We start from the raw sequence: 24,691 nt of genomic DNA, 5'->3' as shown, positions 1-24,691 counted from the left end.
TTTTTTTCAGCAGGTTTGGGTTGGGGAGCTCCATCATGTGAGGTTGTGTTCCTCAGACTGAGCCACCAACTTCCAGGTTCCCTTAAATTTATGTTGTCCTGACCGAAAATAGATGTGGTTTATTGAATTGGGGCTGAGCTACAGAGAAGAAAAGAGACAGCATTGTTAGTGTTGGTGCCTCGTCTTACCCCAGCAGGGAATTGCGTACCTTGTCTGAGCCTGGAAAGTGATCAACAGGTGCCCATGCATGACACTAGCTAAAAAGAATAAACAGGGCTGCTCTTCCTTTCAATACTTGTTCAGATCATGGTTGTCATTCATTCCACCTGTTTGCCTCTGAACTTTATCCCCAAGCTCAAAGTCATGGTGTCATTCAAGTGGAAGGTGGCTTTTTGACTTTTTAGCATCATTACCTTCTGGTTGTTCAAGCTCAGTGAGTACTTGTCCATCAGTGCCCATGGCAAGCATGGTGTGGTACCATGAAAACAGTGAGCCAAATGGCTCGTTATTCGCTGTCACCTCCACAGTCAGCATACACATTGACTGGTGTGATTTTGTTATAGTCGTTGTATATTTTATTGTGATTAAAAACTCTTTATTTGCCTATTTGGGGCCAGTATTATTTACATTTGTCGTCATTATGTTTTACAAGTTTCTGATCTTGATGTTGGCACTAGCCCAACAGAATATATGTGCACTTCAAACTTTTTTGATCTTTAGTTGAGCAAAACAATGTGAAATGTCATTTATATGTGTTTAAACCAAAACAAAGTATAGAGAAAGTTCATTTAGAGGCCAACGTTTTTAGTGTTTCTTGAACTTTAGAGCTGCTTTCAGATCACAAATTTAAAAAATGTTTCTATTGCATTCATAGGACCCTAGGGCATTCTGGAAAACTCTTAAAAGACTGTCGAACTGCCTGTGGAGACTTCTAGTACTTAGTGAGTCTTAGACCCTCTACCTTTATGTAAAATGTGAAAGCTTTGATGTGGTATCTTCACAGAAAGGGGTTGTTAACCTCTACAGTTTACTGCACCGCCATGCTTTAGAAATGGAAACAACAGGCATGTTTACAAAGGGTCTAAATTTGTTGTGGTCAATATGGTGGTGTCATGGTTAGTATTGTTGCCATCCACACTTCAAGAATATTAGGTTCAAAGTCCAGCGCAGTCACAGTTTATGTGAAACAGGCATGTTTTTGCCATGTTCTTTTATCCTTTTAAAGGCTCAGCATGAGGGTTGTTGTGTAACATTGACTATCAGCCCGTCAAGAGCCCATCATTGGAGAGGTGCTGGCTCATAAAGCAGCTATAAAAATTATACAAATGCATTAGAGATTCATATGTATCTGTTGGCCAGGGACTTCCAAAGATGTTTTCTTCTCAATGTATTAGGCACACGATAAACATTCTACTGGTGACCTCAAGCATATCAGAATATAACATTAACCAGTCAAATGGCCAGCTTTAGGTTTAATTATTTCTTCTTCTCATAGTAATCACTATTTTTATTTGTTTCTTTTTTAGCATTTTTATGTCCCTAGGAACAAAAACATCCTTTGGATCATTAGATCATTCTTATCAATCTCTTATGGCTAATTGTGACATTTACCTTAGACATTTTTATTCTTCCCTTTAAACAGTGCAGTGTGCAGAGCTTTTGTGTGCAAGGAATAGACATATCTCACAAAAGGATGATGGGAGAATGGCGATCCCATTGCTGTTCCCTTTTCATGTCTTTCAGGCTGTTGTATTTTATTATCTTGACCTCTTCCATAGTTCACCACCTGCTAGCATTTGCTACCATACACCTAATCTAATAATTACATGGCGAACTCTTAGGTTACACAAGGAGTGGGGAATCGGTGGTAAACAAGAGGAAGGTATGCAGTGCTGATTGAGTGGCTGGGAAAGAAGTGAGGTGGCAAACTAAAGCAATGTGATATGAGAGGAACCTCTCTCTCTCTCTCTCTCTCTCTCTCTGCATGTGGCAGCCCACTCTCTGACATCAGCCTTTATCCTCTATGTGATTGGCTCAGAGGAAGTCAGTAATTTGAACTCATCTTTTCCCTTTGCTTTGTTTCATCAAGGCTTTTGCTGTAGCAAGCCGCTTCAGTGAAAGAAAAGTGTCTGTGGAGAAAGGAAGGTACAGGTGTCTGCTAGACTGCTGAGACTCAGACTCTTGTTTGGACCTGTTTTTGATCTAAGGGGGGCATACCATGTGTTTTTGTTTTGGGGAGGTGAATAGCATAACACATTTTGTCATCTACCAAGACTTAACAATTGACACCTAGAGAACTTTGCTATCGGTACATGTAAGGTAAGAATCATGCTTTATATTTGTTTATATATCACCCATATGTGACATCTGAAATATAGCAGACAGCAGAGCACTTACAAAATTATTTTGAGTTTTGGTAATTGCTCTATTAGAAATACAATTTTTCTATAGTTATTTAAAATATATATACACTGTATTTGAGCAGAGTGTGAAACATGTATGCCATGCTTAGTTCATTAATCAGTAGCTAGTCATATATTGTTGGATAAAACCAAATTTAAAGTTTGTCCATTTAAATGTTAGTGTCTCATGGACCTCTTTCTTTCCTTTTGTGAGTGTGCATTGGTTTCACCACGTGAGTTGATTTACAGTAATACTGTATATAACTGGTATTTATTTTTTTCAGAGGTGTATTTCAGATTGGTATAATTTAAAAATATGTTGACATTTGATATGTGTAGAGTTTAACATTTTTAAATCACAGCATATATATTTTATTTTGCTAAATGTGTATTTGTTTTTTAAGACAACATGTAAGACCAATACCTACGGAATACTTGATGATGATGTTTGAAGTGGCAATGTTCCACATTTGATTGTAGTCTTGATTTTCTATATAATGTAAATTGTGTGGCCTTTCACTTCATAATTTACTCCTCACAAAGGCATAGTGTACCCAGCACACAGGCTTACTGTAACTTCTTGAGTGGATCAATGAAGCAAAAACAAGCTGTGCTATCTGACAGATGCAACTAACCTGTTCAGGAGCTGTTTCCTACTGTACATCCATTCATTCATGTAATAGTTATAAAAGTAAGGAATTTGTGTTCCATTGTTTTGTTGTTGTTGTTTTTTGTAATACTGCATAAACATCAAAAAATTAAAATGGGAAAATCCATCAATATGAATTAGAACTCTTCACTTCTCTGACAAGCTAGGTCATGTTGCTTATTTTAGATTATATCTGTTATGCAGAAGGCCTAATGTTTCTGCTATCTTTGTTTAAACAAAGTGGTATGTGTGTGCTTATGGAATACACCAAGAGGTGCAACTGAAATCCCAGTGGCTGGCCCGATTTAAAGAATTTAAACACTGGTGGTTGCCTTAGTAGTCACCCTGTTGCGTTATTGTTGCCTTTGAAGTGAATCTGGTTTACAATCAATGACTGCAACAGCTGTTAAAAGGCTAAATCCTAGTCATCAAAGCAGTTGAAAGTTTGTTTATTTGGGAGGACACTCATATTGGTTAAGTTAGACTGCAACTTGAAGTTCACTTCTTTGTGTTCACGGGTGTGGGGGTTGTGATTTATGGCCAGGGTAAGTAATGGCCACCTTGGTTGGTGATGTCTACGGTTACATTAACCCTGTCTGTTAATTTGTACTTCAAGAGTTCATTGCTATCAGCATCCACAGTATTAATGATGCTTTCTTGGCCATTCAGAATTTAATCAAAGCCACTGAATTTTTTCAGACCTTTGTAGAATGTTGTCATGAAGTCAAAACACTAAAGATGAGTGTATATTTTTCATGATTTGGAGCTGTTTTTTTCATTTGTTTAATGATAATCAATTTGCAAATACCTGTATGCACAAATCCCTGACAACTACTTTGCTGTACCAGGTGTACACAAAATACATAATGTATGATTTATGCACCCTTTGATGTAATAATGAATTATGAACACACAGTTTAAATATGCAGTGACCTCATCTGCGCTTTCTTTATCTGCACATAGTTTAAATACATTGTTTATTTACTGTACATTCAGATATGCACACCACTAGAATTGTTTCCCTTGTTACAAGTTAATACTTTTGAAAAGCTACAAAGGAGTCCAAATTATTATGCATGTCTGTGCATGAAGTAATTCAGGCTGACTCTTTCTAATCTGTTCCCTGAAACTAACAAACATACCTCAAAGGTACTGTACTCTTGATTTAATTGCAAGCAAATTGTTATGGTCTTTCAGATTAACTCAGGCACACAATAGAATACACAAAAGAGTATCATACTTAACACTTGAGGTAGGCAAAATTTTTGCCTGTTCCTTCTGGCAAGTTTTGATTTGGCTGCTCGTACCTCAGTGAGGCATTCAGTTTCAGTTCTATCTTCAGTGGTGAATGCATACTGATGAAAAAGGTCTGACACTTGATATAACAGTCCAATGTTTTTATCCTTTGCATTACAATAATTTTTCGGGCAAACCAATTCCATTTCTGCTTCCCTCAGTGGTATAGTTGCATCTCAAACTGTATGTATTTATTTATTTTATTGTCATGTTGCTCAACCAATACATTGCAAGCAAAAAATTTTCCTTTTTTTACAGTTTTGATATGGTATAATTGCCCATATCAAACAGAATTCAAAGGACAAAAATTAACATAATAACCCATCCAATCATCCATATTTTACCCATTTATCTAGGTTATGGACGCAGGGTGCCAGTGTTTATCCAGGCAGAACTAGACAACAGGAACAAACCTGGAGCACCAGTATATTATGGGGCCCACTGATGCACAAACTCAAACTTACTCTTTCAGGGTTAATTTAGAGTTGCCAGTTAATGTAATCTGCTTAACTGGGCTCCAAGAACAGTGAACTTGGGTCCTTACTTCACCTTAGCCAGTCAAGCCAAGGGAGAACATCATTAGCTCGACTGACTTTTTCTGACTCCATCTAACTTTCACAGTTGGCTCTTCCCACTAGAGCTCTTCAAGATGTCTAAGAAAAACTTACATGGACTACTAAGAAGCATGTTTGCAAATCACATGTCCTAGTCAAATCATTGAAACACCAGCCTTAAATTATGGGGTTTGGTTTTCTTTCAAAGTGAGAGAAAAATGATAAACTGTCATTGTTTATGTTGTCTCTCTATTATAATAAAAAAAATCCTGGGATGAGACAAGACTTTTTAAGCCTGGGATGAGACATGACTTTTTCAGAGAGATACTTTCATGTCCCGCGAGATGAGACTTTGTGCCATGAGATTCAACCATGCCCGAGGCTGGAAATAAAAGACAAAGAGTAGATGACAAAGTAGAATGTCGTAAAGAATTCAAAAACGTTGGCATGATACACATGCAGAGCAGGTTAAAGATAATGAAAGTACTAAAATTCGAAAGTCTCAAAAAAATTATAGTAAAGATCGCATTAGCACAAACAAACAGAAATTATTACTCGGTGGAATAACGGAACAGTGAAAAGAGATCGAATATACTGTATTGTTCGAATTTAAAATTTCAGTCTGAGACTTATAGATCGTCTAATTCATGTTGCCATCAGGGAAAAGTAGTGTTTTTCCCAATGAAAAGGTGAAGAGGCATATCCGTGGGAATTAAAAGATTTGTTGTTTGGTGAAAGTGAAATCCACATACGCAAGCAGCAGAGACGCGAAGTGGCTGGCGCATAGCGCAGGCCAGGGGGGTTGGCGAGCGAAGCGAGTACTGTTACATGACTGTTATATGACTATATGACTGTTATAGTACTGTTATATTAAACTATTTGATACATAAAAATCCATGATTGATGTTACTCTCATTTTTCCATTATATTATTCTGTAGCATTAAAAAATAGTTTACTTTGCATCACTGGGTTTGTAATGTGCGGAATAGAATGCTATGCATAATCTGCTTATACTAGGATTGATTGTTTTGATAACCTAAGGGGCAGCGCAATCAAAAATCTGTGTTAAAAAGGATGAGTAGCACATAAAGGGTGCATTTTAAATTTGACAGAAGTCACAGGCTTCCTTGTCTGTTGTGTTGCAAACAAAGATAGGCAGTTGAGTAATAAAACTGGCAATGGTCAAATGTTCCTTATACCCAACAAATCAAGTTTCATTTCTTTGCACTTTACTTGACCGACAAAAAATGGTAATCAACTAAAAACAGCAAGGTATGTAGAGTAAATAATAGGAGCAGCTGAAAGAAGAAGAATTGGTTCAATTCAAGTTCGACAACTACATGCACTCAAGTGTTGTCAACATTTTTAATTCTCTTTGCTGTCCTCAGTGGTTCAACACATAAATTGCTGTTTTGTTTACTCTTTATCTTGCATCAAGATAATAGATCAAAATTTACAACAGAAGTAGTTAACTGTAACCCAGAGGAAAGAGTGAATCAGTACATACTAGGGTGAATTAAGTGCCTTCACTAAAACCCCCTGCCCAAGACAAAATCACAGTGTACAAGTAAATGTTAAAAATTTTAAGGCAAAAATAAAAGTATGCAATTCCACAATCTTATGAAGTGCCTGGTAGAAATCTGGAACAGCTTTCTACTAATGCATAACAAAATTATTTAAATAGCTGTAGTTTTAAAGGTAAATGCATAATTTTCCACCATTTATATACTAAGATCATACCAAACAAATGCATGTGTAAAATTTGGTTATTTGCAAAAATGTACCTTTTCATATACAATGCTATTAAAATTAAACTGAACATTTAAACATTTACACATTTGAACATTTAGTTTTTAATTTTTCTTGATCCATTAAACAGCAAAATGTGTAGTATTTTTGTAAGACACATATGTATATTTATAAACTACTTTACATGCTGTGTTTTAGGCAAATTATTTTTAACTACTTCACAACCGCAGTGATCATTAGTGATGCCCACACTAATAGGCCCAATATGGTCAGCAATTCCATGTTGAACAACAATACAGCGCAAGTGATTCTACCAGTACCATATTGGAGATTCCCTGGCCAGTTAGTGTTCTCTCCATGACTAAACAATTATACCCCATGATAATTTATTATCTTTGATCTGTTAATTCCAAAAATGATTTTTTTGTTCTTCACTCTGCTTTAAACATAATGGAGACCATTACTGTTGTGGGATATGGCCCGGGCACAGACAGGCGGACACCGTAGGTACAAAACACAACACACCTTTATTATACATTTTACAATGAAACACAGCACACAACCCACTTTCACCCACAAAGTCCAGGCCTCTCACAATGCCTTTCTCTCTTTAGGTCTGCCTCCACTCCTCTCCTCCCGAGCTCTGTCTTTCTGCCTCCCGACTCCAGCCATCAAATGGAGGGAGGCAGCCCCTTTTATATCCACCCAGATGTGCTCCAGGTGCCTCCCAGTAAGTGCCTGCCGGCACTCCCTGGTGTGACGGAAGTGCCGGCTGTGCACCCAGAAGCACTCCGGGTGTCCTTGGTCTTCTTTCCCCCAGCACTTCTGGGTGTGGTGGAAGTGCTGAGGGCCAGGGCTCCTCTGGCATTTGGGCGCCTCCTGGCGGTGACCACGGGCCCTTATAGGGTTGAGCTTCCAAGCTCCTTTCCCGTGGTCCCCATAGCCACCAGGGTGGTCGCCTCCTCGTGGTTTGGAGGAGGCGTAATCCCTCCTCCGGTCCTTCCAGGCATCCTGGCTGGGTACCACCCCCAGCCGCTCGCCACACTGTACATAATATAACAAACCAAGTGTGATATACCGGTACTCAAATAAGGCCTGCCTTGCATGGAACATGCCATAGTATCAATTGGTTAATAAAATAAATGAACAAAACAATGTACAAATTGAATAAATGTAATAGATAATATTATTGGAATTACAATGATAATATAAAGTTCTGAAGGCAGTGTTTTTATAAATCTATCTATCTATCTATCTATCTATCTATCTATCTATCTATCTATCTATCTATCTATCTATCTATCTATCTATCTATCTATCTATAGAATACATATTAACTTTTAATATAAAAGATTTAAGGCAATATATTGCATTTTGTTTGCATTTTGCTCTGATCTTCTGTAAGTTTTTCTTTTATTTACCTGATTAAAAAATTAAGATGAACAAATTTGTTTTCAGAGTGCTACAATTCAGTAATACACATAAAATAAAAGGTAAAGAAAAGTTTAAGTGCATACTATTTGTGTATTCTGTGTGAATGAGCAAATACACAGTTATGAAATGTTTTTAACAGTGGATTAGATTGTACGCTGCACAATAGATTCTCTAAAATGATGATTTAGGCGTCCGTTAAAATGTGCACATGTAGGCTACAGCAAAATAAATAGAACTGATATGTTACGGCTGTACAATGCAAGCTTTCTTCACTGGCAGTTTACTTGATATGTTGTCTCAGCATATTGTGGAGTTTCAGACATAAATGCTATTGTATTCATTTTGTCAGTTGCTGTCGACAGAGTATAGTATTCCCCTGCTACTGTGTTGGTGGGTTCTTTTCTTTTTTTGTAACTTTGATTGGCAAAGCCCTAGTGGGCTAGTGTCAGTAAAGGGATTTCAAAATTAACATAAGTAAGCAATGATTTGACATCTGAAGGTAGTTAGACAGCCATGAAGATTCATTAGACTTTACATTTGATTATTTAGACAGTTGTCTACTGTGATCCCCATAAGTTTCATAAGCAGTAAAATGTTTTTTAGAAACATAACTGAAATGTATCCATAATTTGTGGATTTTTTCATGAAATAATAAGCAGCTACTGTATATTATACTTACACCCCCTGTATAATCTATTTTGAGATAACAGCTGCAGAAGAAAAATTGGCTAGCAAAAACATGTACATTTTGCAACCTATCTTGCTGCAGATGTTGCTGGGATAGGTTACCCACGATCCTGAATCAGATAAGCAGGTTACAGGTTACATTTATTTCATATAAGCATATCACAAATTCAAACTCTGAGAAAAAATTAACAACAACACTTATTAAAAAAAGTATAACTTCATGTTATAGATGGTACCAACGCTCATTTGAAACATATCTTCATCCATTGTTCATAATGTACATGTGAAATTTAGTTCACATGGAGAATTTTAATTGCTTCTTGTAATGAGTAAGTGACATTTTTATTAGAACTTGTTCTGACAGTAACACGCACACAATACAGATTCTGTACTAACGTGTAGTACAGAAGACAATGCCACATACCACATTTTTTTAGTAGTGGAACTGCTCAGTAGAAAAGTGCACCATTTAAGATTTAAGGAGTCAATAGACAGTAGTCATTTAGTCAACATTTTATTTATTTATTCATGGCACATACCACTTCAGGTAAAGATTGCTTGAGAATCTGTTGGTCTGAGCCCAGATGATGTGGTACCTCCAGGCAGAACAAAGAGTGATGACAAGTTTGTGCCTTAAATAATTTAAATCCATACATGGCGCATACTGTTTACATCATACAGCAGCATTTGTTATACAGTTCATTTCTACAATTGACGGTCAGTCAGATCCCCGGAGTTTTTGAGCAGATGCAACACCCTGCTTAATGATATTTCTATGTTGTATTGCATTGCTTTTACCATACCATAAGGTGATGCCACTGCTCATGGTATTGCCTGTTGTGCAGTAATATAAATTAGCCATTTTCTTCTTAACTAATCCTCATTTTAAGACGTCTCATAGTGTAAAGAATTTCCTGCATTTTTCTCTCAAAGATTCACAATGTTGTTGATCCAAGCCTGATCATGGAGATCTGTAATCCAAGAACTATAAAGTGGCTAATGGCTTTCACGAAGATTCAGTACATGCAGACTGTGGTGTGACACTTTATCTATCTCCTTAAATACACAAAGAGTTGTGTCTTAGTGACATGTATGGCTTGTGTACTGTTGTGACGGCACTGTTACTCAGAGCCCTGTTACCTCATCCCTGTTTATACTGGTGGTACGATTGTTATCAGTTACTGCGATATCAGCAGAACATTTAATGATATACTTGTTATTGTGTTTGGCTGTACAGGTGAGAAGAGCACAATCTGCTAAAAGAGAAACTTCATAAATGGGGTAACTGAGGCAATGCTGTGATGCACAACATGATTTCAGTTATAAATATCAAAGTGTGTGGCTTTCATGCAAACAATATATCTTTGCCCCTTGGTCCAATATAAAGAAATAGAGAGTGTAAGTCAGAAGTTACTACATTTTTCTCTGTTTTCTTTGTTTTTCATTAAAGAAGAGCATGTAAAATATAAGTGAGCTAAAACCTTTCCAGCACAGTATATATGAGGCATCCTCCACAGTAAGAGCAGGGTTTTTCCTGTAGTTCATAGTTATTTGTTGTTTTACTGTTATTTTTAATTATTATTTTTAATGTTTTTATGTTCATTCTGTTGGGTTTGTGAATTATTTATTTATTATGTGCTGTTTCTTTAATTGTGGTTTCATTCCTTATGTTCTATGGGTAGTATCCCAAAAAAGCTGTGGCCTGCTGCCGAGGCCTCCGTCTAGCTATATTTTGAGCTAGGCAAGAGGATCTCAACAGTGGTGCTTTAAGCTTGTACAAAAATTAAGAAAGTGTTCTTTTTCTTTGAATTTACTAGGTCTTGGATTCTTGCTTTTCTTTTTGGATCTCCGATTACTAAATTTGCTTTTTGGGTTTGCTTGAGGTGGATTGCCTTTTTATGCTAATATTTTCCCTAATTTTGCTCTTTTGAGCATTTTTTTTCTATTTTTATGTTACTAAACCCTAACTTATAAAAAAATTTTGTTGCTGTTTTGCCTTCAAGACAGATGTTTGCAGTTACTCTGTCTATTGTGGGGCTTTTTGATAGCTTTTAGGACTATATTTATACTCGGAACCATGGCTAATTTTCCTAACTTGCACCTAGTCAGACACAAGTGGGGGACACGCTGGATTGGGTGAGCCTATTCTAAGATGGCCTGTGAAAGTCCTGGCTTGCTATTGTGGTCTTTTTAGAGGCCTTAGCCTCTTTTTGCCATGTTCCAAGTTTCCTTCTCAAAACAAAGGAGACTTAAATAAGTACCTATAATTGTTGTTATTTACTGTATTTCCATCTGTATTTGTGTCTAATCAAAAAAATACCAATATAATGAATACATAATTAAATATTATACATTCAACTAGTGAAAAGTATTTGTTGTTTGAAGTAATGGCTTTTTGAAAAAAGGCAGTAATTAATTTGATAATGGTAAGGACAAAGAAGGCCATGACTAAATATCAAGTGTTCTTCTTTCAGCAGCTCCCATTTAAGATTTGCCAAAGTGCCATCTATCCCTGTCTTTTACATCATTTTCTGCCACACCAACTGCCTTCATGTCATTTCTTCACCACATCCGTAAACCTCCTCTTTGGCCTTCCTCTTTTCCTCTTGCCTGACGGTTTCATCTTCCACATTCCTGTCCCGATGTACCCCTCATCTTTCCTCTACACATGCCCAAACCATCTTAATCTAGCCTTTCTCACTTGGTCACCAAACTGTCGTACTTGTGTTGTCCCTCTAATATACTCATTCCTAATCTTGTCTACTTTCAATACTCAGAGCAAAAGTCGTACTCATTCATGACTAAAGAGTAAGTATAGAAGGTAAAAAAGCTGAACGCACCATAGGGTAATAGCCCATTAATCCCTGTTCATCAGAGTTACCCAAAAGCTTTGGATTTTCATGCCCTTTTGATTTGCAATATGCACTCCAGCATTTATCATTTATAGATTTGATTATCCCAAACTGTAGGTCCCCAATTGGCATGCCATTGATTTCTGTTCTTCTGTTTTTTTCTTCCACAGTCTTTAAATATTAACTCAGTTAAAACAATTTAACCAGTTGGTTTCAAGAGATATACTTAATTAGAGCCAGTTGCAGATTATTTAAATGCTGCAGATCTTAACCATTGCAGAAAAAAAATAATGATAGTAGACAACAACACCTCCCCTCTCACCAAACCCCCCCCCCCCTTCAAAAAACACCCTGTTAAAGAGGTCCCTATAGGATTAAAAGTTAACAGATGCTTGTGTAGACAGGTGAAAGAGGCCTAACAGACACTATGAGCCCTAGAGGAGAGAGAAGATTTGAAACATGGAAGAATTAGTAATTAAGATTAGTCACACAATGTGGACAACCAGCTCTCCAGCAAATGCCCAGAAGCTTGCCACTTCTCTGTATTGGAGTCAATTGATGCCTTGATCTGCAACGCCAAAAGTTAAAGATTAGATTAAAGAAAGAGGATTTCCAGAAGTTTATAGAGTTGGTACCCAGACAGAATAGTCTTTGTTGGATAGAAGTCAGGGTAAAAGTGGTCCAGGAGAAGAAATGTATGAGAAAAAGGTGAATATTAATGACAGGTGATTAGAAACATCAGTCCTGAAAACTAGAAGAAAAGTTCGAGGGACATTTAAGGGACACAAATGCCAGAAGTAGTCAGTGACCACATGCATAACAGAGAGTTTATGGTAGGTGAGGTGCAGGTAATGGAATTTTTAGAGGATGAGCAAATTACATTAAGTATTGCTTTCCTTCTAGTGTGACGAGAAGGAAGGTCACACTCCCAGACTGAAAAAGGAAAGTTTGAGGTCTATTAGATGCCTTACACAGACTTGCCTATAGGGATGCCACTGGCTTACGCTTACAGTATTTATGGGCCAATTATTTTTCAATTGATTTTGGTGTATTCATAAAAAATTGTAAATTATATTTTTTGTAAACTATATTATATTAAGGATTTATTTGTAGATGAAAAAATAATAAAATAGATTTAAATTAAAGTGTCTAGTGTTTGGTCAAGCAGGCTGTGGAGTATAGTATAAAATGCAGAACATTGGTGCTGTACATGAAACTGCGTGTTAAGAAAAAGAGGTAAAAAGCATATCCATTATTCCACAATGTTTTTAGATTTCTTAAAATAAAATTCAAGTTCCAGGTTTTTTCACATGTGAGGTAACATTCAAATGACCAAATGACAGGCAACGCTTTTCATTTTTCTATAAGTGATAAATATTCTGCTTTTTGATTTTTCTAAAACAACAGAAAGCTTTTTCAGTAAGCGGTAATGGTCTGAACAGCTTATCCCCTGATGAAATATTCCCATTTAAATGAATGGACACTTAGTAAAAAAATATATTTTATGTTTTAATGAATTACACCTTTGATGTTTTTTGCTTTTTTTTTTTATTTTTCCTGTAGCATTTACCATTTAATGCAAAAGTTTGGACATCCATGTCCAAATGACATACTTTATTGACACATGGACTAAAAAATAGTAGATAAATGTGGCATTTGCAAAAGCTTGAGCACCCTTTCATTTGTAAGGTTTCACAACTCATTAGGCCATTGGTCTGGTTCAGCATAGTTCGTTAGGCATTAGTCTGGTCAAGAATTTTTTTGTTTGGAATTGTCTAGGTACTCCAGTTTTCCTGCCATATCCCTGAAGATGGATGGGTCACAGGCCACTCATTACTTCTCTAAGTTGGAGTTGGTTATGTTGCATCTGTACAGGAGCACACCCTTTATTAGGCTTAGCAGAAGCAATTTTGATAAACTTGTCAGTGATTTATGTACCTGTACAATTAATCAAATTAACTTTCTTTCAATTACACAGCAATGTTAGCTAAATGCACCATGCCAGGGTACCTTAACAGTCGAACACATTTGCAACAGATTCGGGTTTAAAAATTGATTTGGCAGATAGTAGAGCACAGTAAATTTTACAAATATACATAAGCAGGCAAACATTCAAAGAAAAATTTGCTGAGAAGACAGTTCCATTTACATATTTCTTTTTTGCTGTTGCAACACTGTTGGCTCATAAGACAATAATTGATAACACTGACAAACTGTATATCAGTTTTACATTCTGTCATACTTTGCCTTTAGAGAAAAACGTGCACCCCCTGGGCTTGAATAATATTTTTCTTTGTGTGTCACATAACAGCTATGTGGTATGTTTGAAGCGATTTGCTTCAAAATGTTTATTAGAATATGTTCATATCAGCACTTTTATCTAAATGATCAGGATTATCCGTTTCAGTTACTAAGCAATTTCCTAACAGGTATCTATGCACTTTGGACCAGTTGAGAGTGTCTCGACAATGTGTGCAGTAGGACGATGTAAGGCACCTTGCTGGAGTTTCAGTAGGGGTGCTGGGTTGAAGTCACCGTGGTTACCGCTTGCGTCGATCTGAAGCATGGAGCCTGAGGCATCTGAGGAATGTTGATAGCATGCTTGAGTGGAGAGCTTCAGAGCGGACTTCGCAGTACAGATCCTGCTGCCATCTGTTGGGATCTGAAGAGTTTCGTAGCAACAGCTTCTCAGGAATGATATTTTATTAAAAAAAAAAAGAATAAAATAACAAATGCTCTCTTGAGAAAACAGGATACAGCCCTGGATGTTTTTACACAGCAATGAACATTAAAAGACGGGTCACGCCTTTTTAATATAGGGTCTGTTTTACAACTGTATTCCTAGCAAATTAGAGTGCAGCAGTACAATGGATGATTAGAGGATCTCGGATCGTAGCAAGAGTTACTTACTGAATGTTGCATTTAACAAAGACAATAAACATATTTACTCAACACCTTTTTGTAAGTTGTGTGTGCAAATTAATTGAAAGTGTAGTCTTGGCTAAGTGGAGCAGCATACTTGTTTAATGTATAATCTGTTAGGTAGGTTGACTTTTTTAGTCATATTGACCTCAGTCTTACTCCATGACTTTGGCTTAACATTTTATAGCAATATCGCTTAGTTTGTGCTTTCTTCATAACCTGAGTGAATCTAAATTGAGAGCCACAAGGAGGAGGAGGTCAACAGGCTTGCCACTAACCAATGTTACACAGCAGGCTTCAACAAAGATGACAAGAGATTGGGAAGGTGAATGAAGGTTCAATGGACTGGGAATGAAAGCGTAATATTTTACAGAATATTTCTTTACAGGCCTGAGTGACTGCTATATTGAGAGCCACTATGGCACCATAGAAGCTTTAGATTTACTGTACCATCTTACACCATTCATTATACAGTGGGCTTTAGAGAAGATGACATAGATTTGAAAATTGAATATGGTTACTCGTCTGATATAGCAGTTCATGCTTTTTGTGATTTATTTTGATTTGTGCTAATTTAATTTGTGAATGTTTTTATCATACGTAAAATTGGCACTCTTGGGGCAGTGCTCGAGATCCTGTAAATGGCATGTCCTAAATCAATATTTTTTAACAAAACAAGACCTGTTTATAATTGACAAGGGAGAGTTCACAGAAAGTGTTTGTCCATTACTACAGTAAATGGTGTCAAATTGACAAACTAGCAGCAGGGAGCAGCTACCCTGCTTTCCACTCCGTAATTAATTTTTTTCACCATCACCCATCTGCCTATCTTCTTCTGCAAGTCCTTGGGAAGCCATTTATATCTCAGTGAGGTGTCATCAGGATTTTTCCTAAAAGCTTTGTAGCAAACACACGGTCCTGCCTTCGGCACCCTATAGTCACTTTATGTCACTCATCCCTATCAAATGAGGACACATAGTTCAAATGACTGCCCTACTCTGGTCATTAAATGAAAGCTACTCCTCTTTTGTCTGAGCTACACAACCATAATGAAAGTGTACCTTCTGTTAACATTCACTGATATGGGCCAGTTAAGAGGGATTCGCTTTCCCTAGCTACATACCTTTTTCTTACTATATATACCAATTCCTCATCTGAAAACAGAAATGTGCTCTTTTAGATTCCAGTAACACCACATCTTAAATAGCTCCAAGTGATACAAATTACAGTTCCCAAATTATCTGTTTGTCAGGAATCAGAGAGTTAGGATAGACCCTCGACCTGTTATTGGACCCATTTAGTTTGATTTAGGGCTGTGTGGTGCTGGAACCTTACAATAAATGGCAGAGCATACTCTCACATACATTCATACTCATTTACAAGAAAATAAGTTATGAGAGGAGTACATATATTTATACTAATGTAGAAACAAATGGTAATGGAGGACGAGGAAATTCAGAATGTTGATGTTCAGGTAGTTAAGAAATTTGAATTAAGCTAATAGGAAAATTAGACTTGATATAATTCTTGATATACTTGGTGCCACGGCCCACCTGTCAAGTTGTTTTGACTGCCTAAGGTAAAATCATCCCTGATGGAGGATCGCAGGAATCGTGGGAAGGAGGGGTCCTTTCATCGGATTGGCTGGCCCAGCGCTGTTTCAGCCATGGAATGGCCAAATGGGGGAGGCAGCTTGATGGATGAGGTCTCCAGGACTCTAAAATATATCCAAATCTTCTTATGTGATATAATCTACTGTTAAATTCTGCTCCATACTTCTAAAATTTTTATTTTTTTACTGTATTGAGGATTTGTTCTGTTCTGTGTATTGTATTGTATTGACCCCCTTCTTTTGCACTTCCACTGCACGTCCAACCTACCTGGAATGGGGTCTCTCTTTGAACTGCCTTTCCCAAGGTTTCTCCCATTTTTCCCTACAAGGTTTTTTTGGGAGTTTTTCCCTGACTTCTTAGAGAGTCAAGACTGGGGGGGGCTGTCAAGAGGCAGGGCCTGTTAAAGCCCATTGCGGCACTTCTTGTGTGATTTTGGGCTATACAAAAATAAATTGTATTGTACTGTATTGTATATACAGCACTAATCCCTCAGAAAGCAATGAGATCTGCTTTTTCTGGGGAGTGTGAATCGTATTTCTGCAAAGATAAAATCTGTCTGACTATTGTAAGGAGGATTGATTATATAAAGTGCTAGTAAAATGACCATCACTCAGTGATGAAGCAAAAAAGTACATTTGATAGGTTTTTAAAGTGAATTAAATGTTGAGAACATGGATGGTTTCATGATTTCTGCCTGTCATGAGAGCCACTTTCGCCATGCTGGTAATTATTACAGCAGTAACTTATTCTGGTGTTTGACCGCTTTTTTGCTGTATTATTTGTTCATCTGAATTGGCACATTTTTCTCATTATCAGACCTTTAGGCTTCCAAGATGATGGCGAAGGATGTCCATGTGTACTCATTTTCATCGATCGTAATGCTCAAGTGCAGTAAGGTATTCCTTTTGACTTTATGGAAATCCATTATTTTTCTCCATTCAGTGATATCTGCCTGAAATAGGACATTTGGGTAAAGCATAGACATAATGAAGCAAATTACAAAAGCTGATAATGAGTTACATTTTAGAATGTAGAAGCAACCAAAAGATCAAGCATCACATAACCTTGGATCAATAAAAAGCCTTTTGTCAAGGTAGAAAGAGCATTTTGACTTCAGGCAACAACTAAATGGAGAGTGGCACTAATTACAAGTTATGGTTCAATGACTCTTTTTACCTGGTGAGAGATGACCAAATGGCTAAGAAACACAGAGCAACACACTCAGGAATAGTCCTAAGACATTGTTCTCTTCAGGAAAACTCATCTTTGTAGGAAACAGCTATTTAAAAAAAATATCATTATTCCAAAGAAGCCTTGCTGTTGAACAAACCCATACCAATCACATAGAGAAAAGACAACAAGGTGAATCCTTTATGCTTCATTATAAAAAACTGAATGTGCACTTAAAACTAAGCAGCATTTATGTGTGGGGTGAGGAAAGCAGTCAGAGGAGTCCAATGATTCAGCCAACATCTACATCTTTTTAATTTAAAAATGCAGATATTACTCTCTGTTTTCACCTTTCATCCAACAAGGATGTTTTTAACACCCCAAAACATAGTCTTTTAAAAATGCTTTCCAGAGCTGTGCATTTCTGAAAAGGTTGCAGCATAAATGGGTGGAAGTGTAGAGTTTAGAAAGTGCAGACTCAAATCGTACTCTTGATTGGTTCATACTTATCGTATTACATGGCCCAACACTGATTGGATCCTGCTCGGTACCTGGAGTTTGTAGCACATTCTTCACAGTTCTGTGTTTATTTTCTTTGGAATGTGTGAGGAAAATCAGAGTACCCAGATTTGCAGATTAGGTTAATTGGTGATTCTACAAGGTTCCTGTATAACTGAGAGTGGGCATAGGTGTATACTGTGATAGACCAGTGCTTTGTTCAGGTTCAGTCCCTGCTTTGAGCCCAATACCCCAGCCTCCAACATCTCAGAACTGAAAGAAGCAGGTTTGATAATAGATATAGTTTCAGCATGAGCATGACTTTCATTATTTAGCTTAATCATTTGTTACAACATATCATTCTCAAAACTAGAACCAATGTCTAACCCAGCAGGCCTGGATGCAAGACAAGAAACAGCCCTGTGCAGGACACTCATAGATTCTGCTTACTCTATAGGATCAATTTAGAATTCCCCATTAAACTGATGTACTTCAGCAGGCATATACAAAATAAACTCATAGTGCAAAAACAGTAAAATCTACATGCAAACCAACACACAAAATGAAATATGTAATATGTCACAGGCTCAACTAATGTAACATATCCAAATAAATATTGTCCTTATGCCAGTGTGCCACCGTATTATAACTGGTAGGGTGAAGTTAGGCACACTAGCAGAAGACATTGTAATAACTGATTAATGACAGCGCACACTGATACAGTGCATTACAGTGCATTGCCGCACCCACCAAACGACAAACCAACTCAGGATCCCAGGTTAGGACCCATGTGCAGCCATGCAACGGGCAATACCTCAGCACCACACTAGTTCAGATGGAGTGGAACAGTGTGTGAGGTTTTTTATGGTGACTGAAGTGCCAATTCTGCCACCAACCCCCAAGTTTTTCCCTGCTGGTTGGAGGGCCTACTTGCAGGGATGGATGCAGCAATAAGGTAGAATATGAGATTTCTCAAAAAGAAGACCTGCTTTTGATACACTGTCTGTGTTGTCCAGTCAGCTGCAATCCTGTCATATTTTTCAATAAAGCAGTGTGGCAAAGACAAAATATGCTTTGTTCCATATGCAGTGGCAGCATTTTGACAGGTGCATCCATTTGCAGATCCCTGTAATATTTTTCAGGTCAGGGTGTTGGACGAACAGTGGTCAAAGAAAAGCCATGGATTCATTCATTCCATAAATATTTTACCAGGAAAATTTGTTTTGTTTACTAACATAACATTCAAATAAGGATGAACCATTGGTGTACGCTGGTTTCATAGGTCAACTTCCAGCCCAGTTTGGGTCTATATGAAGTTTACGCTTTCTTCTTGTGTTCACATGGATTTTTTTCTAGCTAGGTATGAGTCCTGTAACATCTGAAAAAGCGTATGTTAATTGGCAACTCTAAAGTGTAAAGTTTTGTTTAATATCCAGGGTTTGCCCTGCGGCTCGCTTGACAAGCCCATGAAAAAGTGTATTCAGAAAATGGATGGATGGAAGTTTAAACAATCTGCTTTGGAAACATTTGGCTCAAATCCCAGGCCAGGACAAAAAAACAATTGTATATGGTCAACTTGCCATTTAAATGCTTGCCAACAGTCATATAATCATAACTAATGACATTAGTTTTCTGTCCCTTTAAAATAAGAAAGCAGTAAGCATATCTAGAAACAATTATTAATCAAGAACTCTTCATCACTTCCATACTTTGGCTGCAGTTTAAGTTTTTAGCACCTTGGCAGCCGATTTGAAAAGGAATAGGAATATGTGAACTTTGAGGGTCACAGTGCCTATAGTATTTCTTGAAAGCTAAATACTTAGACAGTGTCTGGACCAAACATGCTAATGAACTACTTACCTGCTCCTTTTTAGATTGTTATCTATTTTTTCCTTAAAGAGTATTAATCTTGTTTTAATCTAAAATTTGTTGCAGGTGTAGTGTGATAGGAAGTTGCATTTCTGGCAACCCTTCATTCTCAGAATAACACACAAAGCAACAACTCATCAGTCTGAATGGTTGTTCCCTCCTGTTTCTCAGGTGTGGTAGCTCATCCACTTGTCTACCGAAGCTGCACCAAGCATAACTCTTCTCAACTCTCAAATCTCTCTCTTTCTGTCCCTCTAAGAAGCCCTCTAAGATTCTAAGGTACAGTATCTTATCCATGAGGTGACTCTACTTAGGGTCACTGCCAGCCAAGTCCCTGGATCCATTTCTGTATGTTTGTTACAAGGACACCAGGCTAGAACTGCAGTAGACTTAAATGTTTCTGCAACCCTGACCCTGACCCTGACCCTAATGGCCATTAAAACAATTGTGACAAGAACAGTCCGTTTCACCTTAGTTTTCTGAAATGACATCAAGTCACTTACCCTTAAAGGACCGGGTTTCTTCTTTCAGGAATCAAGTGAAATCCTCAGTTCAAGAAGTACAACCCCCTTACTGCTGTGTGTTGGCCTTGATTGATGTCTTATGCCATATTTTCTGTCTTCCCTGGTCTTACTGGTTTCTGTAGTCACAATAGGTAATACTGTGATTCCCTAGAAAAATAACACTTGTATTGCTCAGTGTTAATTTTAAAGTCAATTTAATTAAGCCTGCTGATTATTTACATTACAAATAATCCAAGAAATAATTAACCCCTGCGGTGGGCTGGCACCCTGCCTGGGGTTTGCTTCCTGCCTTGCGCCCTGTGTTGGCTGAGATTGGCTCCAGCAGACCCCCGTGACTCTGTAGTTAAGATATAGCGGGTTGGATAATGGATGGATGGATGGATGGATGGATGGATGGATAATTAACCCCTTCTTAGGATATTAGTTGTAGCCATCCTAGAACCTGAATAGCCCCTCTCCATAAATGTGGAAGTAAGATACTGTTTCTCTAACAGGACCTCAGAAACAAGTGTATAACTAATACAAGTTAAAATATATTTTCATGAAAATGAGTTCCTTTTTTAAATGTTGTGCTTGTACTTTTCATAAAACATAAACCAGTTCCAGCAAAAAAGAAAAGCAGGTTGTACAAGTTATAGTATTGGCACCTTAAAACAAACATATTTTTCATTGCAAATGATCATATCCAAAATAACATAACATTTCTGTAGAATTTCTGCATATCTTGAATGAAAAGAACTAAATGCAATATCATTAGCACAGTTTTGGCATCACAGTTTTTTCCATGTCGCACATTAATCTTTTGTTTTCAGGTTTATTGTTTATTAAACACAGAAGGCAGTTTATGAATTTTTATTTCTTAAAGCAAAGGTATACTAGGTGTCTTTGAATTAAAGCATGGAAGTATATAGAATTTGAAATGCTGTGCACATGGTGTACTTTAAAGAGAACATTCCACCCAAGTTTATGGATGTGGTAATCTAAGCTAATTGCCCAGAGCAGAATTACTCATTACATTAGATAAAAAGCAAGAAGCAGGTGTGCAGGTTTAAACACACTTGCACACTTTGTGTGTGTGTAGGAGGACAGTGGCCACATGCAGACATGAATCTTAGACTGATACACAGGTAGCACGAGTGACAAAGGGTCTGCAAATGCAGAGGCAGAAAGTGAGGTAGATTTCAGATATTAAAGAGGAGTTTTACCTGGGGAAGTGTATGAAGTTTGTAGGAATACAAGACTTAATAGAGAGCTACAAATGCAACAGCTTACCTCTGTTAAAGAAAGAACTTTTGTGTGCAGTGACTACATTCATCACTTTTGCTGTTGTTCTGATATAGTATCTCCCTAATGCAGTTTAAGAAGGCATCTGATTTATGTATTTGTGCTAACGAAAACCATAACCATACAAAAAAATAAAATAAATAACAGACCAGAGGTGCAGGCTAGGTTAACTTGTGGCTTTAAATTGTCCAGTAGATGTGAGTGGATCCTGTGATGGAATGGCTCCCCATTCAATGCTGTATCCTGCTCTCTCTTTTGATGCTATTAGATATATGAGCCTGTATTCAAATAAGCATGTTTAAGAAATAGATGGAATTTTGTAACATACAGTATTAGAATTTTAATTAGTATTAAAGGAAGTTTGTCTCTTTTACATACACCTCATTCACCTAACAATGGAAACATTATCATCATCGCCAGCTGTGTACCTTCTGACAGCCTTTTGGGTAGTCTCTATCTCAAGTGAAGAGACAGAAGTCACTGTTCACCATTAGGTCCATTTGTGGCATTGATTTTCCATTTCTTCTTCATGTTTCATGCACAAAAAAATATATTTTCTCCACTTTATATGATAGTATGTTGTGGAGCACTAGGATGTTGTGGTATCTCACAGGTACAACAGAATAAGTAAAGCCTGGTTACATTAAGAAATGTGGTTCCAAGAAAGGGTACTATAGTCATCAAATACATTCTGTAACAATCCATAAGGCTGCTGCCTAGCCTTTGTGGAGGTTAATGACACCAAGGTGGCAGAAGACATAATATGGGTCCACAACAAGAGAAAAGAGCTTGCATTTGTTGGCAAAATTCATCTCTGTACACCATTGTGGGCAGACAGTGACGAGTGGTGGGAATCAGAGCTGACAAGTTTCTTATGTATGAGGACATCAAGAAAGGTGCAACCATTAAATACATTCTTCCGTGAAATCACAGAAGTTTGATAAGTGTGATAGAAGTAGCAGTGCTGCAAAGGCAGAATGTTAAAACTCTACGTGAAATCACAGAAGTTTGATAAGTGTGATAGAAGTAGCAGTGCTGCAAAGGCAGAATGTTAAAACTCTAGTTGTCTAGTAGCTCATCATTAAGACTTTCCACCACAAAATTGAAATTCGGAAATGGATGGAGTCAAGGAGTATAAATTTCTTAAATTGAATTATTATTCTTATTAAAAGTAAAGCAGGAGTCATTCCTTTCAAATCAGGAGTCTTTCCTTTCCTTAATTAAAAATGCAGACAAGGAACATACAGTAACTAGCCCCAGTCTTTGTATAAGATAACATCCATTACTTAGGAATCAATGCATGCATGACTACCCAAGAATGTGTGACAAAATACATACAAGATTAAAAAAAGAAGCAAATTAATATTTAAGAACCAAATACTAAAAAGTTGCAAAACATCAGTAATGCTATAATGAGATAGGTCTAAAGTGTTGTGATTCCTGACAATCAGAAATAGCAAAAAGGGGTACAGGCATCAGGAAACGACCAAAAGCCAGACCTGCCCTCTGCACAGGTCTGGGCCTACTGAATAGATCTCACTCCAGGCAGCCTATTCCCAAACTCCAATGGCAGGCTTCTGGCTTGCATATGCCCAAAAATGAGGTGCAGGTTTTTAATTTCAGAGTCGTCAAATATCCTGAATTGTAAGGCAGTAAACCATAAAACCTGTGTTGCAGGATAATCAAAGGGTCAAGGTGCCCTTTTAGAGAGGGTAGACAGGATTAGAGACAGGACAGTTCTCTGAGGTGCTCCCTTATTACCACCGTTTCTGATACACATTCCTATAAGTCTATAAAGCTGCTGTCGATTGGTCAGGAGATTGTGGGGGGTATGAAGATGCCACTCCTGAGTTTTTTTCCCAGATGATCAAGCAGAATGGTGTTAAAGTCCAAAACTCAAAAGAACATTATCCTGACTGTGATGCCACCTTTGTCCCAGTGGGAGTGGACTCTGTGGAGGATGTAGATCAGAGCATCCTCGACACCTGTATGGTGTGTCTGATAGGCAAATGTTTTTAAACCAGGGGTCGTAGCTGTTTTAGAACCAGCATCTCAAAGGTCTTCATGATGTATGAAGTAAGAGCAACTGGTCTGAAGTCCTTAGGAATCACAGGAATGCCCTTTCTTTGGCATCGGGACCACATAGGATGTTTTCCACAGCTGAGGAACCTTCTAGAAATTCAGGGAAAGGGAGAACAGGTGTTGAAGGACCCCATAGTGCTGGCAGGCACATGTTTTTGGCACCCTGGGGGTGATTACATCAATCCTAACTTATGTGTTTGGTGTAATAAATACATAATTTGTGCACATTGTGGCCTCCATGGGATTTAGGGTTGCAAAAGGGCGGCTCTTATTAGATCTACAGTGGTGTGAAAAACTATTTGCCCCCTTCCTGATTTCTTATTCTTTTGCATGTTTGTCACACAAAATGTTTCTGATCATCAAACACATTTAACCATTAGTCAAATATAACACAAGTAAACACAAAATGCAGTTTGTAAATGGTGGTTTTTATTATTTAGGGAGAAAAAAAAATCCAAACCTATATGGCCCTGTGTGAAAAAGTAATTGCCCCCTGAACCTAATAACTGGTTGGGCCACCCTTAGCAGCAATAACTGCAATCAAGCGTTTGCGATAACTTGATGAGTCTTTTACAGCGCTCTGGAGGAATTTTGGCCCACTCATCTTTGCAAAATTGTTGTAATTCAGCTTTATTTGAGGGTTTTCTAGCATGAACCGCCTTTTTAAGGTCATGCCATAGCATCTCAATTGGATTCAGGTCAGGACTTTGACTAGGCCACTCCAAAGTCTTCATTTTGTTTATCTTCAGCCATTCAGAGGTGGATTTGCTGGTGTGTTTTGGGTCATTGTCCTGTTGCAGCACCCAAGATCGCTTCAGCTTGAGTTGACGAACAGATGGCCGGACATTCTTCTTCAGGATTTTTTGGTAGACAGTAGAATTCATGGTTCCATCTATCACAGCAAGCCTTCCAGGTCCTGAAGCAGCAAAACAACCCCAGACCATCACACTACCACCACCATATTTTACTGTTGGTATGATGTTCTTTTTCTGAAATGCTGTGTTCCTTTTACGCCAGATGTAACGGGACATTTGCCTTCCAAAAAGTTCAACTTTTGACTCATCAGTCCACAAGGTATTTTCCCAAAAGTCTTGGCAATCATTGA

At 37.6% G+C, this 24,691-nt stretch overlaps 1 protein-coding gene across 3 annotated transcripts in view; it reads left to right on the top strand.

Annotated features, from left to right (window-relative positions):
• shroom3 (shroom family member 3) overlaps positions 1-24,691 on the top strand; it is a 335,910-nt gene that overhangs the window by 197,430 nt on the left and 113,789 nt on the right. Inside the window, exon 1 of one of the 3 annotated variants that reach the window (XM_051929653.1) lies at positions 2,100-2,319. The exons of the other annotated variants lie outside the window; for them this stretch is intronic. The gene's annotated coding sequence lies outside the window, so the exon portion shown is untranslated. Of the gene's footprint in view, positions 1-2,099; positions 2,320-24,691 lie in introns of those variants that run through there. 3 annotated transcript variants of the gene reach the window in all.

Source organism: Erpetoichthys calabaricus, chromosome 7, assembly GCF_900747795.2.
Source record: "Erpetoichthys calabaricus chromosome 7, fErpCal1.3, whole genome shotgun sequence".
NCBI lineage: Eukaryota > Metazoa > Chordata > Cladistia > Polypteriformes > Polypteridae > Erpetoichthys > Erpetoichthys calabaricus.
The sequence above is the reverse complement of the archived record's forward strand: the minus strand, read 5'-3'. Positions and strand labels throughout refer to the sequence as shown.